The 19933-nt window shown below is 38.6% G+C and overlaps 1 pseudogene; it reads left to right on the top strand.

The window, feature by feature from the left end:
• The window catches only part of LOC114710806, a 30293-nt pseudogene extending 11773 nt beyond the window's left edge, over positions 1 to 18520 (top strand).
• The last annotated feature ends 1413 nt before the right edge of the window (positions 18521 to 19933 follow it).

Here is a 19933-nt window from a genome sequence, read left to right as displayed (position 1 = left end):
GGGTGGCTTACTCATGGCCAAACAACTGATGGCAATGTCCTTTCCTCTCCCAGCATCCATGGACAGTCAGCAGTTTTCCCTCATGAAGGGCAGAGTTGCATGGGTCATTCCTCATCCTGATTGAAAGTAAGATCCAGTGTAGGCAGACCAAGCTCCTGTGAGATCATGATTGCAACAGCCATGGCATGTTCAGAAGATAGTGTTTTATGACCCTCCTCTCCACCATTCAGCTCTTATTTTCTTTTCATCTCCTTTTCTGCTGTGTTTTTTTGAGTCCCAGAGGCAGGGATATAGATGCCCTTTTGAGGACCAAGTGCTCAATAGTCACTTACTATCAGTACATCAAACAGACATGAGTCTTTGCATTTACTGCAGCTTGCTGTAAAAAGAAGCTCTTTGATGAAGGATGGGAACAACACTTATAATACATGGGTGTGTAACATGGAAGGTCTATCATTAGATAAAAGCCCTGGTGGCTTTTTTCTACTGAGTAGAAAAAAGTGTAGCACTATGTGTCAATATGAAAGCTAGCCAGAAAGGGGCAGGGGAGATTCCAGTTCAATTCCAGCTTGATTTTCCTCTGCCTGACAACCACACTCTGTGGTGACTCTAGCAATACCGTCTTGTGATCTAGTTGGGCCATTAAGATCAATTGCAGTTGCATATGTTATCTTGAGAGCTTCTGGGCTACCTGACCAACAAGTCATAGGAACCTATCCCATACCCATCACTGCAATTTTTGTTTGATCACTGTGGCTTCTGGGATCAGCATTATCTAAATAAGCATAACATCTCTATTTAAATAAGTAAAAAGTTGTTTTACGAGTGTTCTTGACATTAAATTTGTATACTTATTATGTATATGCATGCTCATGTGTGGACACGTGGACATCATGGGAAAACCTGTGGGAGTTGAATCTCTCTTTCCAGCGTCTGAGTCCTAGGAATCAAACTCAGCCCATCAGCCTTGGCAGTGAGTTCCTTAACCTGCGGAACTATCTACTGGCCCTTTTAGGTTGTATTTTCATCTTTCAAAATTAGCTTTTAGACTAGTAGATTTCCATATGGTTTCTGTATAATCTTTAGTTTTGGTAAGTCCCTGCTTTACCTTTCCTCTAAACTTCTGTCCTCTTTACCACTTAAAGCTTGCCAGTCTCACTATTTTCTCTACTTTCATGTTTCATGTGTCCTATGTCAGTCCTATTCTTCAGGATTCCCCTCCCCAGCCATTGCCCCTTTAGAGTCTCTACAAACTTTTGAAGATTAGCATATCCCTAAAACAGCCAGTGAATTCTTTCTCTCCTATTTCTAGTCATTTATTCATAGATATTTGAATCCTCACTATGTGGGAAACATTACCATCTACAGATATAGTTAAGAATAAACATATAGTAACATGAAGTACATTGTCCTAGACTATCAATCCACTTCTACCTTTCTGAATCTTTATACATGTGTTCAATAGCCATCTATGATTATGTTGAATAAGTTTCTTCAAGATGGGGGCAAGCATGGTAAGAGAGTAATGAAGTAAGAGAGTGTATTAACACAAAGAAGATCTCACTACAAATAAGTAACTTCTATGCTTTTACAAAGTCACCAAATGTAAAGCTAAAGAAAAAACAAGAATGATCCCTCCTCAGTGAGCCTAAGTATGCACCGTCTTAAGTATAAAGTAATTTCCTGAAACATCCCATGATGGGCTTAGTTGTGCATCTAATGAGTACTAAAGTTCATAGCACTTAGCTTAGTCAGTTTGACAAAAAAGTAGTGCTATGGATCTTCTCTAACATAGAATATTTAACAATGCTACCCAAAATGGAGTGAACCTGAGTCTTCAATGACTAAAATCTATTAGAAAATATCTTTTTAAAAGACATGGTTTGTCCACCCTATCTCCATTTAAAAATACAGTTTGCAATATTTTTAGATGTATAAAGAAAAGATGCCTGAAAGAATACTACTGCAAATGCTGACATCATAATACAAGGGCTCGCCATAGTCTATGTCATAAGAACACATTTGCCGGCTTTTTTTTTTTTTTGTGGAATAAATATGCGTGTACTTTGCAGAAGCATGCCAATGCATACTCACCACTGATGTGGTTACCAATCTAGAGGCAGTAGGGCCTGGTATAATGAAGTCAGTAAATTAGGCAGATTAGTCTCATGCAATAGCCAGCTTTACTCAGAGCATGAGGCATTTTATACTCTGGGGGGTTAAGAAGAGTCACCTGAGCAAAGTATCCAAGGGTCTTTGTAACCTTTGTTCTGTTATTCATTCATACCATTAATTATGTTTCAACTGGTGTAATTCCTCTGATATTATTGCTAATTTAGAGATACAAATTTTAAGGAAATTCCTTTGTAATTTTCTCTAAAATTATTATGTATCTTTTATAACACTTGACTCACACCCAATTCCTTCTTTTGATTGTTCCTTGACTTCCCTCAGTGATGGTGGGTGTCTTTCTAAGCTTCTCATATTTACAACTTCTTCCAGAGAGACCTAACCAGGATTGCCAAAGAAAATGGCAATTTTGAGAGGTCTAAGGCTAAAATCAAGTTTGAAGAGAACCCGTGATTGTGTTGTAATGATTCTGTGAGTTTTTTTCCATGCTACTTTATTAATAGCATTTTTTATCTGTAGACATGAAATCAGCAAGGATATAAAGAGCATTTTCTGGGATCCTGTGTCATTGTTGTCTGTGTTGTGTGGGCATAAACATTCAGTTGGGTCTATTCAGCTGGATATTATGTCATACAGTGTAGTCATCCTAACTCTTTGCTATGAGCACTACTGCCTTGCAGACACAAAGGTGAGAGTCCTTTCACTGAGGAGACACATTCATAGTGTGTGCTGGAATCTACAATCATGAGTGAGTCTGAGATTCTAATATAAGATTGGGCTGAGACACATGATCCAAAAGAATAAAAAGGAAGTCCCAATCCTATAATCTGTCTACAAATACTAATAGAAACTCTCCTGGGAGTCTCATGTGAGGATTCTGTTTTTGGCCTACTTGTCTTGATTTGAAATTCTCATCAAAATCAACAACAGATGGGGTGAGATTTTTTTTTCTGTAAAATGAGAGATATAGGTTGAAATTGTCAGGAGTTAAACTTCAAAAGTGGAATCAGACTGTTAATTAACAAATGAGTAATAAGGAGACATGCCAGAGTGGCCAGTTAAGGCATGGCAGCCTTTTTCTCTTTTCTTTCTTTCTCTCTCTTTCTCTCTTTCTTTCTCTCTCTCTCTTCCTTCCTTCCTTCCTTCCTTCCTTCCTTCCTTCCTTTCTTTCTTTCTCTCTTTCTTTCCATCTTTGTTCTTTCTCTTTCCTCTTTCTTTCATTTTCATTCCTTCCTTCATTCATTTTTTCCTTTCTTTTTTTTTTTTGAATAAGCATTTTGACTAAAGGTAGAACCCTTGAATTTTATCAAACACCCCACAAACAAATATGGAAACACCACTTTGTTCTGGCCCCTGTTTATACTCCAAGTGCTTGGCTGCCTCAAGGAACAGGTTTGTGAGTTGAAAGCCAATGGTGGCTACTAAACATGACCCTCCCACAAATCAAAGAAATGAACAACCAAACAAACAAACTCCAAACATGAAATGAACAGCAACAAAAAGGCAAACAAGCAAATCAACACTTTTGATATTTCATTTTAATTTTTCTATGAAATGCAGGGAAACTGCAATCAAACTGACTTGTAGTTAACTGCAAACTCTAACTCACTATGGTGACAAAGTTAGTGAATAATTTTAGACTGTTTTCCTTTATACTTTCTCACATGTAAAGTGAAAAATAATAGCTGTGTCTTTAAATGAGAGCTGTTGCTAGAATTTTACATTACTGTAGACTGTATAAAAGTTCTTGTAGAATGTAAAGTCTCAATAAATGTGGTGATTTTTTTTTGTGCTCTAACAAATAAAGCTTGCCTGGAGATCAGAGTGTGGAACTAGCCACTAGTTAAGAAGCCAGCCAGTGGTGGCACACACCTTTAATCCCCGCACTTGGGATCTCATGCCTTTGATCCTAGTACTTGGGAGGCACATGCCTTTAATCCCAGTGCTAGGGAGGTGGAGACAGGAAGTTGTAGCATGAATCTTAAAAGGTCTTATTAATAAAAGCAAACCTGGAGACAGGTACTGGGGTCAACGCTGGAAGATCAGAGAAGCAGAACAAGGCATAGATTCCTTGCCTCGAAATTCCTCAGCTGATCCTGTTTCCTCAGATTGGAAGCCTCTGTGTCCTTGTTCAAATGGATCTCAGCTGAACTGCTTCTTGAAAGCCTGAAAGCTTACCCAGCTCTAGTTCCTGGTACTCACTCCTTATATACATTTCTGCATGGGATTAAAGGAGTGAGTCACCATGCCTGGCTGTTTCCAGTGTGGCTTTGATCTCACAGAGATCCAGATGGATTTCTGCCTCCAGAAGGCTAGGATTAAAGACGTGTGTGCCACCATTTTCTGGCCTCTATATCTAGTGGTTGTTCTGTTCTCTGACCCCAGATAAATTTATTAGGGTACACGATATATTGGGGAACACAATATCACCAGAGGAAGTGATATGGCTGGGTGGAAAGAGGAATATAAGCGGGGGAGAAGACAGGAGTTGTCTCTGATCTTTTAGCATTTACCACAATATCTGGCTCCAGGTTTTTATTATAACCAATTAGAATTTGCACTACAAATAAATATTACCAGATTACAGAATTGAATGGATTAAAAGAACAAAATCACTGAAGAAGAAAAATCAAATTTCTGCAAAGATATAAAATTAAATTACTTTTATCCCCCTGCTAATGTGTAGTATATTATGATAAATCTAAATTTTACTCAATTGATGTTTTCTTAGATTTTAAAGAGGAGAAAATATCATACGAGGTTATACACTGGCATCTATCTGAAGATGAGCCAAAGGAAACTGATAATAGAAGACAACTCCTTTGTGAAGACATAGTTCACAGGTAATTTGTTTCAATTCTTGGAACCAAAGTATTGCTAATCAAGTCTTACAAATGGGGAGATGATGGTCACATGATGCTTTGAATGAATTTAAGAGAAATGATGATGGGAGCACTGGTGGATGTGGGGATGGATTGTGTTTGAGTGGTGCACTGTGGATGACTGACAGCTCCATAAATGATGGGATAGTCTCTAGAAAGTGGAAGATGTGCCTTCTAGGCCTTATTTTTACTTGACGTCTGTGCATGTATTCTCAATGAAGCCGATGCAGTCACTTCAGCTTCTCTATTCAGGGAAAGAAGAGCCTCCTTCTTCCATGTATCTTGTCACCTTCTTACATAAGTTCCTTAATGGAGGAAGTCACTTGCACGTGGGTGTGCCATGCTTTGGTCCTTTCCTGTTAAACTCATTTAAAAGCTTTCCTTTCCCCTTTTTTATTCCAAACAATTTTTCTTACATGACATATCCTGATTGCAGTTTTATTGGTTTAAATATTAAGGCCACTCCACATAGTTAAAAGGGAGATTTATTTTGTGGGGTAACTTACAAGTGAAGGGATAGGTTACAGGGTCTGGGAAAGGTGAAGCACAGTCCAGCAGTGTTCTGTGGAGAACTCTGCTCGGTCTACCTCCAGCGTCCAGGATTCACGAACCAAAAGAGCTGGCCCATCTGGCTCTCAGGTCTTCAGGGTCCTCTCTCAGTTCTGCGTTGTAGGCATGACAGTTACCTAAGCCTCAGTAGGGGTGGTACTTCCAGGTCAAAGCTGGAACAGCTACCCACTACACAGTTTTCCCTCCTTCTATCCTCCCAGTAGTTTCCCACCTGTGCTCCCACCCAGATCCACTCTGTTTCTGTCACTCTGTCACTATTAGAAACCAAACAATCTTCTAAGGTGTAATAATGAAATATAATAACAATAAAACTAAAAATATCACATCAAAGTTGGGCAAGAAAAACAAAGGAAAGGAAAAGAGTACATGAGAAGGCACAAGAATCAGAGACCCACTCTTGTACATACTCATAAATCCCATAAAATCACTAAACTGGATGCATGTGTGTGTGTGTGTGTTGTGTGTGTGTGTTGTGTGTGTGTTGTGTGTGTGTGTTGTATGTGTGTGTATGTATGTGTGTGTGTGAGTGTGTGTTGTGTGTGTGTGAGTGTGTGTGTGTGTGTGTGTGTATGTGTGTGTGTGTGTGTGTGAGAGCTGCCTCAGTCTCTCTGAGTTATATTTGCTTTCCTCATGTTGATTTAGAGGTCCTTGTTTTCTTCATGTGGCCGAAACCCTCTGACTCCTTCACGACCTGCAATTCCTCTGGGATCCCTAACCCCCAAAGGGAGAGAATTGATGGAGACATACCAGTTAGGATTAGTGTTCCAAAACTCTCACACTCTGCATAATATTTGGCTATGGGTCTCTATATTTGTTCCCATCTGTTACAGGAGGAAGCTTCTCTGATTATGATTGATCAAGGCCCTTATCTAGGAGTATTGCAAAATACCTTTAGAAGTCATTTTATTGCTACATTTTTTGTTTTGTTTTTTTAGACTGATATTATTTGGTTTTACCCTAGGTCCTTGGGCTATTTAGGCACAGGTTATTGATTACCCATGCAGTGTTTGGTATGTTTCATCTCATGGAGTGGATTTAAAGTCAGATCAGTTAGTGGTTGGTTGCTCCTACAAGCTTTGTGCCTCCATTGGCCTAGCATATCTTGCAAGCAGGACACCATTGTAGATCACTGGTTTTGTGACAGGCTTGGTGTTTATGTTTCCATTTTGGTGGCGTGCAGAGTATGTTTCTATACCAAAGTTTCTAGAACCTCAGCTCTATCTAGGCAACAGCTCACTTTCTCCATGTTCAATGGTCTGTGTAGGTGTTGTCTTCAGCAATAGAGCCTTGCTGTCAGTTTGTGGACAGCAACCTATAGTTTTGTCAACTGCATGGGTTTTTTGGAGAATTTCTATGGGACCCTTTTGTCCAACATCTCAATTAGGTTGACTCAATCATGGTACTGGATACTCATACGGTGGCAAGAGATGGCGAGTTGGGACTCTGTCTCCCACATCATTTGGCAATTTTACTGATATCACCTTCATATATGTATACATTTAGCAAGTGTCTATTATGATAGGTTTCAATTCTACCCCTAAAATGTCCATTTATTTTATCTGTGTCTCCCTGTATTCCCTCCCTCATCACTCTCCTCCCACCCCACTTAATACCCCAATCCAGACCCCCCTCTTCCACCAATCACTATTTTCCTTTCTTAATGAGCTCTCCCCGTTTTCACTGGTCCCTTATGTTACACCTAATCCCTGTGGTTCTGTGAATTGTAGCTTGGTTATCATTGACTTAACAGCTAATGGCCAGAGGGTAGTTTAAAATTTTTTAAAGGCTTAGGTAATACAGAAGAGCCTGAGGCCTTTAGTCTTTGACTACAGAACCTCCTTTGTGTTCCACATGGATGACATGTAAAGATTTGTTTCTTAGTTAATTTCATTGGTCTCATTCATCTCTGTCCTGGAAAATTTCACTTAATATTCAAGGTGGTACTCACAGCACCATGATTCTTTTTGGAAATATTTCTCACTCAAGACTTAAAGATCACATATCTTTTGTCATATATTTTTAAGAAGTCAAATTGCACCTTAGACTATCATGGTTGTTATTTATTTACATTTTGTCATATATATTGAATTTTCTTTTCAAGCTTGAACTCTTGAAATATGGTTCAAATTACAGGTAAAATACAGTGAAGTTGATGAGAATAGGAACTTCTTGAGAAAATTTACAATTGATTTACCTTAAAGCGATTACCATTCTACTAGAGGTATTTAGTGATTATTATATAAAATATGTAAAAAATGGAATTTAACTGATAAATATTAATTATGCCATGTGTTTATCTACATTCCATTAGCATAACAGGACAACTCAATTTGGGTGTGTTTATAATAAAAAGAAGCTTATTCAGGTTACAGTTCTAGAGGTTCAACTACTGGTGTCAACATCAGCCAGGTTGATTGAAAGCATCATGATAATGGCAACATAATGGCTAAAGAATGTGTGACTTCAAAAGTCAAGAGAAGAGAAAGAACAGGTTTCTGTCTCCCACAGAGGTTAACTCAAAGTCTAAAGAAGACCATTTTAACTATCTATAGGGTCAGAGTTTCTAATAACCTCCTACAAAGATATCCTCCTAAAGATTCCACTACTTCTACATAACCATACTGTGCACCAACTATCTGACAGATGAATCCCTGAAGACAAATGATCAGAGAGCCAAAAGAGTGTATATATCAATATATGTCAATTTATTCATGGGTGCTAAGAGAAAATAGATTCACATATGCAGGATAATGTAGATCCATTTGCAGCATCCTTCTGTTTTGCCCATGGGTGAATAGAACCAGTTCTCTAGTCTCTAGCCATACCAAGAGAGAGAAAGTACACACCTCCTCCTCAGTTTTAAACAGTCACATACCCAGAAAATTCATATCTCTACCGGGCCATTTACCCCAAGGTCATTAGCATTGCAAATTGCCATAGCAGACAAACTGCAGCTCTTGTGACTTAAAGTTGATTTTAAAAGTGAGCAAAAATAAGCCAGACTCTGGGCTCTCATCTTGTGGATCTTTTGATGTTGGATGACACGGTGCACTTGTGCATTTTACCAGGTTGCTTATCTGCTAAGCATTGATGTGAAAGAGTCCCTGCAAAATGTTGTAGGCAAGAGTCATCAGTAGAATGACTAAGTTGAAGAAAATCTTCAGTGTCAGTTTGAGCAGTAGAAGTTGTAAATTCTAACAATAAGCTTCCAATCACACTTATTTTTCCCATTAGAAAGTTAAGTTAGTATATAAAGTAATAGGCTTTGCTATCGACTTTTTAGAAAACATTGATGTCAGTATCTTTTCTTCTAGGTTGCCCCCTTCCTCCATAGCACTATTCCATTACACATGTATCTCTTTTGATGACTTTGTTATCTGCTCTCATTGCCTCCTTTCTAATTTCATCATCAAAAAAGGAAATAAACACACACACACACACACAAACACACACACACACACACACACACTTTTAAGTTTAGGTTTCATATATAAGAGAAAAATATCTGTGTGTTTTATATTTTATTTTTCTAATTGTTTAGTTTCTAGGCAGCAACTTGAATCATGATCTCCTTATTCCAATATTATCATTGGAAAGTTCCCTTTGTGTGATAAAATATTCAAGCCAAGATACACAGGATTAAAAGAAATTGTGGGAGGCCAGCTCCCACATTTTAAAGGGTTCCTATGAGGAGGAGAGAGGAATAAGAAACATTTTAGATAGAAAGATAGCAAAGAGGAGAAAGACAGAAATACAGGATAGCTTTGGGAGGACCTGGATCAAAATCTAACAGCCCCTTCTACCTCTTCAAAGGCTCTTTTTATAACTATGTCAAGGGGCAGGTCAAAAGACCTCCCCCTTGCCATCAAAGCACACTGCACAGTTAAGTGAGAAGCTTCCAAACACCTGGTAACCACACTCACTCATGGTTCTGATCATTCCCTTATGCAGCCCTGCTGGGTAGAGTAAATTCAGATCCCACTAGGAAACTTCTGTGGGTCTATACAACTCCCTCTTCTTAATATTTTAAAGGGCCCCTCAGACTACTCAGATAGACCTTTCTTAGGTCATTTTTCTTCCCTAGTCAGCCTTATCCTTCCTTGAGATACACATTCCATTAAGCATACTCTGTCTTAGATTGGAAGCTAGCAAGAAGAATGTTACCCATCCCTGACTACTAGCCTCTGGCAGGGGGAAGTACAGAGCTTAACTCAGCTATGAATAAGGTCTCTACTAAGAGCTTGCAAATAGTTGAAAAAAAAAAAAACCCACAGCAATTCCTAGGACTGCCACACCACCTCCCAGTAAAGGAGTAGAGGATGACTAACAGGGAGATCCTTTTTGATTGGGTCTAAGATGTCTATAACAGACTTAACTTTGCCAAGTCCTTTTTTACATCAATAAATTCTTGATGCAAATGCATTAAATAAATCAATAAACTAGTGATGTAACGCATCAAACTTAAAGACTCCCTTAGCTTCACCAAATCATGGTTCATTAATGTCACCAGGTTGACATAATTCTAGTCTGAATATTACTATACATATTTACAAGTAGCATGAATATTACTATACATATTTACAATTCAAACTTATATTCAAAAGCAAACTCTCTACAGGACTACTTTGTAAACTTTAGCTAACATCTTAAAGAGATCTCTTAACAGAAATATTTATAATTTCTTCTAACAAGACAGAGGGTACATGAATCATGACTACCATAGTTACCATAGTGAACTCAAAACTGTTTCATTTCTGAGTTTGCAAAAGCTCAGAAATCAGTCCTAATCATAGTCTTAAAGTTCTCCTCAAAGTTTGAAACCAGAGGCTAATTCATTCGTGGCTCTAGAGTCTTCATATCCATTCTCTTGACCTCAGGGCAGGGCAAAAGATCTCCTCTTTGCCATCAAAGCACACTGCCCAGCCAAGTATTGACCCTTCCAAACATGTGGTAACCATGCCTGTGGTCCAAGCATTTCCTTATGCAGCCCTGCTGCCAGAGCAAGCTCAGATCTCACTAGGAAACCTCTCTGGTTCTCCACAAGAAATGACTTTAACATTGATGATTACAGAACCTGTAGTCATGCAAACTTACACAGATTGGCAGGAGAGCAAGATTCTCAACAACAACAACAAAATTATTATATAATGTGAAGTAAACAGCATTATACACCCGCCCATGGAGACTGAAACTCTGAGATCTACTATAATCATTGATGGCTTTTAAGACAGAAGAAAATAAGCTAACACTGATGATGAATGGGACCCTTAGAGGAAATGTGATGGAATAAGAAATAGTTTGGGAAGCAGAGCTATATCTATATCAGAATGACTAAAGCTGAAGATTTTGAACAACAGCTGTAAATTCACATGGAAAAGTGGTGCAGCATTATCACCTGGAATATCCTCCTCTGATTCTGATGAGCAAATATCATTAAGAAGAAAATAAATGTCTCCCTGTAGTAAGGAGATGAATGGAAAATGAGTTCTTATGGGCCTATTTATTTTTAATTAAAAAATATTTTATTTTATTTTATGAAAAGCAATGTGTTTTACATATTAAGTAACACTATAATTTGTATAGCATTAAACAGAAGGAAGGAAAAAATTCAAGCCACAGAGCCTCTTCTCATAAAATATATTAAAAATAATTTTATCCTAAGTGAGTTAGGGTTTTATTTAGCCCAGTCTACTGTCCTCAAAGTCGTAAGTCTGTGACAAGTCTTGATCTCCTGATACTTCTGACTCCTTTTCCAGAGTGTTAGATTATAGGCTTGTATTAGTCTAGCTATGAAATACTTTCATTGAGTATAAAAGTCTTCCAAATAGTATGAAAAAGCTCCTCAAAATATTTGTTGTTATTGTTATTTTATTTTACAGGCCTAACCATCACACCAATATAAAGATCTCTGAATACTTTGCGGACTTATGCAGTCACTTATTAAGCAGAAAGGACATCATGGACTCCTTAAGGAATAAGAAATTTGACCTGCTGTTTTTGGATGCAACAGATCCTTGTGTTTTCTTGATCGCTGAGAAACTTGGGAAACACTTTGTGGCCTTTCTTCCCATGCTATTTGGCATTATAGACTATGGGCTACCAGGCCCTTTGTCTTTTGTCCCAGGATTTGTTCCAGTTTAACTGACCAAATGGACTTTTGGGCCAGAGTGAAGAACTTCCTGATGTTCCTTGATTCATCCATGAAGAAAAGAAAAATACTTTCTCAATATGACAGCACCATCCAGCAGCATTTTGCAGAAGACTCTCAGCCAGTTTTGTCTGACCTTCCACGGAAAGCAGAGTTGTGGTTTGTCAGCTCTGACTTTGCCTTGGATTTTCCTCATCCTGTGCTTCCCAACACGATCTATGTGGGAGGCTTAACGGACAAACCGGTTAGACCAATACCTCAAGTGAGTGAAACCTTAGCTTTCAGTTTATCTCTCATTCAGAGGCCTGCAGGGCTTAGATGGTGTCTTAGTTAGGGTTTCTATTGCTGTAAAGAGACTCTATGACCACAGCAATACTGATAAAGGTAAACATTCAATTTGGGTGGCTTCCACTTTCAGAAGCTTAGTCCATTATTATCATGGTGGGAAACATGGTGCCATGTAGGAAGACATGATGCTGGAGAAGGAGCTCAGAGTTCTACATCTTGATCCACAGGCAACAGGAAGCAACTGTTACATCAGGCATAGCTGAGCATAGGAGACCGCAAAGCCTGCCCCTACAGTAACACACTTCCTTCAACAAGTCTACACTCAGTCCTACAAGGCCATACCTCCCAATGGTGCCACTCCCTTTTGGTGCTCTTTTATTTCAATCCACCACATGAGGAAACTGTCTCTTCATAAAGATGTCCTGAAAGGAAGTACTCTAAGACAACAGAAGAACTCTGAGCCTCCATATTTTAGGTTGTGAAAGTACAGTGTCAGTGTACCCCATGCTAAGTTTGAAGACCTGGTTAGATATTACAAAATGTGAGTCTCTCTATATTCCTGGCTGTGGTGGAATAACTCCTTTAATTAGTATTGTATTTCTAATTGAATTTTGAAATATCTATATATAATAAATACAGTGAATGTCAAAACACTTAGAATGTGTTAAGGAGGCCAGTTCTTCATAATGAAACAGATAATACTTTCAGAAGGCATGTACCTTGACAGAACTTAGCACTAATGACAAGAAGAACTGCTTCTGTTATTCTGTGTCCCCAGACTGTTGAGCACTAGGTACTCCATCCAGCTACTGTAAGCCATCAAAGTTACCATATAGTTCGCATTTCTATGCAGGCTCAGAATCACTATCACTGAAAATTTACAAGTACAGTGAGCTAAGGATGTTAGATTGCTTGTTCCCTGTCACTGTGGTGTTCCCTCACCCATGATGGGAGTATAAACCTTTGGTTTTATACATGGTGGCCAAGATGCTGAAATGATGAAGATGATGTTTCTTCGGTGTTCAGATCAAAGCAGAAAGGGTGTGGGTTTGTTCTGGCTCTGTTGGGTACCACAGTGCTTACCCTTCATTACAGTTGGTGTAAAGAATAATTTGGGGAGTGATCAGTTATATATATATATCACTGCTTTACATTGATCTTTACAAAGATCTTTACATTGGTGTCATGGTTGGACCTGAAAAAAAAATAACAACAAATATTTTGAGGAGACTTTTCATACTATTTGGAAGACTGTTATACATACATATATAACATATATAACTGGATATCACTCTGTAGACCAGGAGGGCCTCGAACTCACAGAGATGCAACTGGCTAAGTGATTTTATGTGCCTGAGTATTTGCCCTGCATTTATGTCTGTGCATCACATTTGTGCCGGTGCCCAGAAGAGGCCAGAAGAGTACACTGGATCCACAGGAGCTAGAGTTAAAGAGAGTTGTGATTGCTATGTGGGAACTGAACTGTGGTCCTCTGGAAGAACAGCCAGTTTTCTTCACTGTTGAACCAACTCTCCAGTTCTGAGTATTCTTTCCGACAAGAGCAGAGTACAAATTCTTCTCTAATACACAAAACAAATTCCTTGCTTCATGCATTAGCTCCCCCAATACACACACACAAAACAACCCCAGTAACTTTCAAAATCTTGGATTAATGTAAATATCTCTTATCACAGTAGGGTAAGACAGAAATCAATAATGTGTAAGTAAAAGTGAAAAATCAAGAGGACCATATAAGAATATTATATATTGAGGAAAAGGAGACAAAACACAGTGGAAGAATGGAGTGTGATAAAAACAAGACATAGGATATAATTTGTAGCTCTTATTCCATTAGTATAGACAAAGTATTTGAATTGGTAACCTAACCTTTCAATATAAGGCACAGATAATGAAGAGAGTACTAATGAGGCTGCTACTAGAAAAAAAGGGGCTTAAGAGAATCAGAGTGTAGATGATTGAAACAATGAATAGAAAGGCTTAGAATCAATAAAATCAAAAGAGCAGTATGCTGAAAACCATTAGTACTGAGAAAATAAATAAGAAAGAACAATAAAATAATTAAGTCCTAAAGTGAAAAAATACCTACTATTACTTAAAACAATAAAGATTATAAGGGATATACACAAAAGTGATATGTCATTAAATTAGGTGATCTATATGAGGGAACATATTTCCATGCATGTCTATTAACATAACTGACTCAAGAAAATATAGAAAATCTTAAACTTATGAGATTAAATTAGACTGAACAATAATAAAGTCTTCCATTAAGTAAGTCTGATATATCATAGATTAATTGGTAAATAAAGTGAAACACTTAAGAATTGATGCCAGTTCCTTTACAAATATTTGTGGTGGTTCCACGGGAAAAGAGACTTCTCAACTCATTCTATGAATCTATCATTACTCTGTAACCAAAGCTAGAACTCACCACTAGAGGAAAAGACATTCTGTAACACAGCAAGTGAAGAAATATTGTACACGTACAATATTTCTAGCATGAATATAAAATAATACAAATGATGCCAAAAATAGTTAGGGTGGACCTCAAGTTACTAAACAAAAAATTGTCCTTAGCAACTAGTGAACTCCAGAGCTTATATTTTAAGCAATAGGAATCTGTTATTTCAATAAAGTCTTGAATATGTATTTCCTTGGAAGAGCAATTCATAAGAGCCCATTGGTGAAGAGTTGACTGCTAATCAATGCAGTAACTACCTCAGATACAGTTGTACAGGGGTTATAAAAGGAGATTTATCATGTAGAACAGAAGCAACCAAAGCCTGTGTTTATTCGATACCTTGTCTTGTTTCATATTATAGCTGCCTTGGCTTTTACAAACTACTTTTTTTTGCCTTCTTTCCTTTATGTTTCTTCTAGGACTTGGAGGATTTTATCATTAAGTTTGGAGACTCAGGTTTTGTCCTTGTGGCACTGGGCTCCTTAGCAACCCAGTATCAGACCAAGGAACTTATTAAGGAGATGAACAGTGCCTTTGCTCGCCTCTCTCAAGGGGTACTGTGGGCATGTAAGGATGCTCATTGGCCTAAAGATGTCAGAATGGCTCCTAATGTCAAAATCATGGATTGGCTTCCCCAGACTGACCTTCTGGGTAAGCACCTCCTAGACCTGTTACTTTATTTCTGTTAATGTGCTTTGGGACTTAGTAGATAACTGATGTCTGAGTGCTTGGACTTGCAGAAGAAAAGGCTGCTGATAGGTAAAGATATAGCTCCAACAGGCAGGCAAAAGGAGCTAGATTTGCTGGAGGAATTGGGCTGTACTCTAGACGACCATAGTAGCAACTTCCTTATCCATTTCAACTCAAACTGATCTCAAGATCCAAAACAGATATGTAGCCTTGACTCAATAGTTTTTAACACTGATCTGATCACTCCAACACAATCTTGACCTACATGAGCTATAACTACTCCTTGGGGCAGTTGCCACCATTTGTTGTTGCTATTCTCACAATGATGTGAGAAATCTTTGGTATTTTTAAACACACACATACATGAATGTAAGCATGACAACATCTTGGTTGTCAGAAAAGTACAGAAAACTCAGGTATTTCCAACATGAATATTGGAAGGTTGAGGTCGTAGGGAGGTATTTGAGTGCTAACCCAAGTAAGCTTACAGTACGATATGGAGACACTGATTTCTTGAGCAACAGAGAATTCCCTAAAGCCACATCCTCTCAAATTATTTGTTTCTGTGTGACTTTTTGGAGACCCATATTTTCTACACTCAATGGTTGAATCTGAATTATGTACCTTAGACTGTGACTCAAAAGAAACTGGAATATTTTTTCACATAGATCTCTGTTCAGTAAAATCGCAGGTTACACAATAGGAAAAAGACTTGATTTCCAGGAAATATGGGTAGATTTTTAAGTGAGGTATAGTTTGGGATGATTTCTTTATGATCATAAGAAATTTTTGGTAGCTTTCAATATGGACCAACAGTCAAGATCTGTAAATACAGGAGTTCCTGGTCTACCATCCCCTTCTGTAAGCTTCTCTTAAAACAGAGCAGATAACACACAGAGATAAGATTTATGAGAGATCAGATGTGAAAAAAAAGAGAAGGCTGAGGTGAGATAAGTGAAGAAGAAAGCATCAGTGGAGAAGATGGAGATGAATAGAAGGACAAGGAAACTTTCCTGGCTTGTCACTCTCCTTGTAGCTGTCCCTAGGCTCTAGGTTCTATGTTGTTTGAATAAAGTAAGGCATCTCTGTGCAAACAAAAGACTGGATATCACATCCTGGAACATTGCAAATCTCAAAAGCAACATCAGTAAATCTATTCTTCCCAGCACATTGGTATTTCTTCATTTGGTGCTTTACCTGGTATCTGAACTTTGATAGTGACATATTGGATGATCTTTCTCTTTTGCAACAGCTCATCCTAGAATTCGTCTTTTTGTCACCCATGGGGGAACAAATAGCCTAATGGAGGCCATCCAGCATGGAGTGCCCATGGTCGGGATTCCCTTCTTTATAGACCAACCTAAAAACATGGTCCTAGTAGAAGCAAAGAAAATTGGTGTTTCTGTTCAGCTAGAGACACTCAAGGCAGAGACATTTGCACTTACACTGAAAGAAGTCATAGAAGACAAGAGGTATGCAGCTCTCTGGGGTTGTGGTCACTTAGTCTGAATGCCTAGCAGTAAGGGGTCTTTGTAGTTTGTTTATCAATGCAACAGAATTTTGTGGGATGTGTTATAATACATGTGTGATACTTGAAAGTCCTGCTTTTCCTTTGCTATTAATCCTAATTTTAGGTGAGGTGCTGAGAATATGTTTCTACCTGATTTGGTGTGATGATTTCTTATACACACACATATTATCTTTATGACCTCTTATATTTTGGATACCTATAATAGAATTTCAGTTGAAGCAGGAGAGATCATTTGCATGTTCTTAAGGTGGCTAATCTCCCTGACTCATCATGTACCTATAGAATTTCAATGGAATCAGAGGAGGACTGTCTTAGTTACTATTTTATTGCTGTGAAAAGGTACCATGACCAAGGCTACATGTAAGATAAAGCATTTAATTGGGCCTTGCTTACAGTTTCAGAGGGTTAGTCCATGATCATCATGGTGGTGACTGTGTCTGCAGCATGAAAATGGAGCAATAGGTGAGAGCTTACATCTTGATCTGCAAGCAGGAGGCAGAAAGTTCAAGAGTGGGCCAGGTGTGGGCTTTTTGAACCCCCTCAGTGACAAACCTTCTACAATGAAGTCACGGTTATGAGTCCTTCCTAAAACAGTTCCCCGACTGAGAAACGAACTTCCAAATACAAATAAGTGGCTATGAGAGCCATTGTCACTGAAAGCTGGACAAAGACCTCTGCATGTCCTTCATGTGGCTGACCCCGCCTCGTCAGTGTCTTTGCGTTGATTTCACATCTCTCCAATGTTATCCTCTTAGGAGAACATGTACTTCACAATTTTTTTTCTGTCCTTGAGCTCACTCATCATACACTACTTTCTCTTTGACACTGAAATATTTGCAAAATCTCCATCACGTGTGTCATTTCTGTCCGTCCCACATGACCACACACCAAGAGGAAGCAGTGGGTATCAGTTTCCACTCTGTTCCTAGGGCTCAGGACAGGCCTGTTGTAAAGGAACTTTTCACAAATCTAGCACAAATGAGATCGTAACAGAGGCAGAAACAGATGACCCACACATCCCTTGCCCAACCAGCACAAAGATTTTACAACCAAACAGGACTGAATACTCAGGTTTCAATGTCCTCTTCATTTTATCAGATATACATCATGTCACACATGTTCAAATATATCTAATGTGAGCACACCTTCAGCACCATAGGTGCAATCCTTACAGACACAGTCATTTTTAAAACTTCCTATCCAGGATTAATTTTGATCCTTTTGTGTAAGGTTTTACGTTTTAACTTTTTACTGAACTTTTAGTTGGGACTCAGGTACACAGTGTCAAGTATATGCCAACAGTTTTGTTCAAAGCTGACCTATGGATCTGTACTAGAAAAAGTGTGTGTGTGTGTGTGTGTGTGTGTGTGTGTGTGTGTGTGTGTGTGTATAAGGTCTCAAGTACTAGCACAGCACATTGGTAACACTTTCTCTCTGTGTCTGTCCATAGGTTCAAGTCTGCAGCCATGGCTGCCAGGGCCATCAGGCGCTCTCACCCCCTGACACCTTCCCAGCGTCTGGTGGGCTGGATTGACCACATCCTACACACAGGGGGAGGAGCACATCTCAAGCCCCATGGCTTTCAACAGCCATGGCATGTGCAGAACCTGCTGGATGTCCTAGTGTTCCTGTTGGGGCTCACTCTGGGCACCTTGTGGTTGTTGAAGAAAATGCTGGGCTTGTTGCTCAGGTCCCAGGGTGTGGTCAGGAAGGAAAAGAAGTCCTAATGTTAGGGTTGACCTGGGGGAGGATGTTGGGAACTCTGGCACATTACATGCCAGCCTCTTACCTAGCGCAAGGAACTCCCAGGGTTCTCCTCTTTCCCTCTTCCTGCTGCTGGACCTCCAGTTGTCCTCACTATTTTCTGCCTCTTTCCTAACACTCATACAGTACATTGACTGACTGGTGACTCCACTACCTGGATCCCCTTGCTCCTGTACAATCCTTCCTTTCCCAGCCATTTCCTCTCTTCACTCCTTTCTGCCATTGACAGTGTTATGACAGTTTCATCCTCTCCATGACTTCCATTCTCTGACTCTAATTTTTTATATCATTTGAGATAAAACCCCAATTAGTTGACAAATTCTACTTACTCCTCTATTTTTTTTAATCTTATAATCTCTCCTTAGAGTTCAGAATGCCTGCCTGCTCCACTCTACTCTTCCTGTTAGGCAGGAACAGCCACTCCTAGAATGCAATATGAACCAATATTGCCTGACAATGATAAAATGTAAATGATGTAAATTTGTATTTCTTGGTAGTTATCAAAATTAAAGTTCATATGCAATTGAAGGGTTGGGAGAAATTATTTTAGATATGATTCATATGATAGATTTATTTCCTTATGTATGAGAAATAATCTAAGGAAAGAAAAGGAACTGCACTCTGTCTACTTATTGGAGCAACAGTTATATGTAAAATAGAATAAACCAAGGATTTATAACTTGATACAGAATGAACTCCAATGTTGTTCAGTAAGTAGACACAAAGAGAAGTCATACATATAGGATGTCCTATGTTATTCAAGATTGCAGGACAGGAGTGTCAGCAAACCATGTGTGGCCATTCTTCATAAAATATTATTTATTGAAACCAAGTATACATGGGAAAATCCTGTGAGGGATCATCTGCTGTGTGTGCATGAGGATTACATATCACAACTCACATTCCACACAGCCACAGGATTTGCAGGTGTGCTAGTATTTTATTTACAAAACATATTAAAAATGAAAAATATTTGCTCCTTCAAAATAAAATCTATACAGAAATGAATGCACTTCTCACCAGCATTTTCATAACTACGAAAACATGGAAAGAAAACTAATACAACAACAGTTGAGAGTTTTATTTGGTCATTAGGTTCTCACATTAGAGACAAATATAATTGCAAATGTCCTTGTAATTTACTCTTTGCGTGAAGATGCTCAGACTACCCTGGGATAGAAGTGAGAAACATCCTGAATGCCTGCTGTGTCTACACTTTCTCTTAACTTGTTAAGTACCATGTTCTGCTGGAAGGACCCCCTGAAACAGTGTCTGACCCAGAAGGAGATAAAGAATGCAGTTTTTAGCAGATGGCTGTTTACTTGCCCCTCATATCATTCCGTCAGAAATCACCTCAACTAATGATGATGTTTAAAGATAAGTCTTCTCATTTGATGTCTATGCCAAATCTTAGAATCATACCATTTATTTTAATGATCTTAAAAATC

This window comes from Peromyscus leucopus, chromosome 11 (assembly GCF_004664715.2).
Source record: "Peromyscus leucopus breed LL Stock chromosome 11, UCI_PerLeu_2.1, whole genome shotgun sequence".
NCBI lineage: Eukaryota > Metazoa > Chordata > Mammalia > Rodentia > Cricetidae > Peromyscus > Peromyscus leucopus.
The sequence above is the reverse complement of the archived record's forward strand: the minus strand, read 5'-3'. Positions and strand labels throughout refer to the sequence as shown.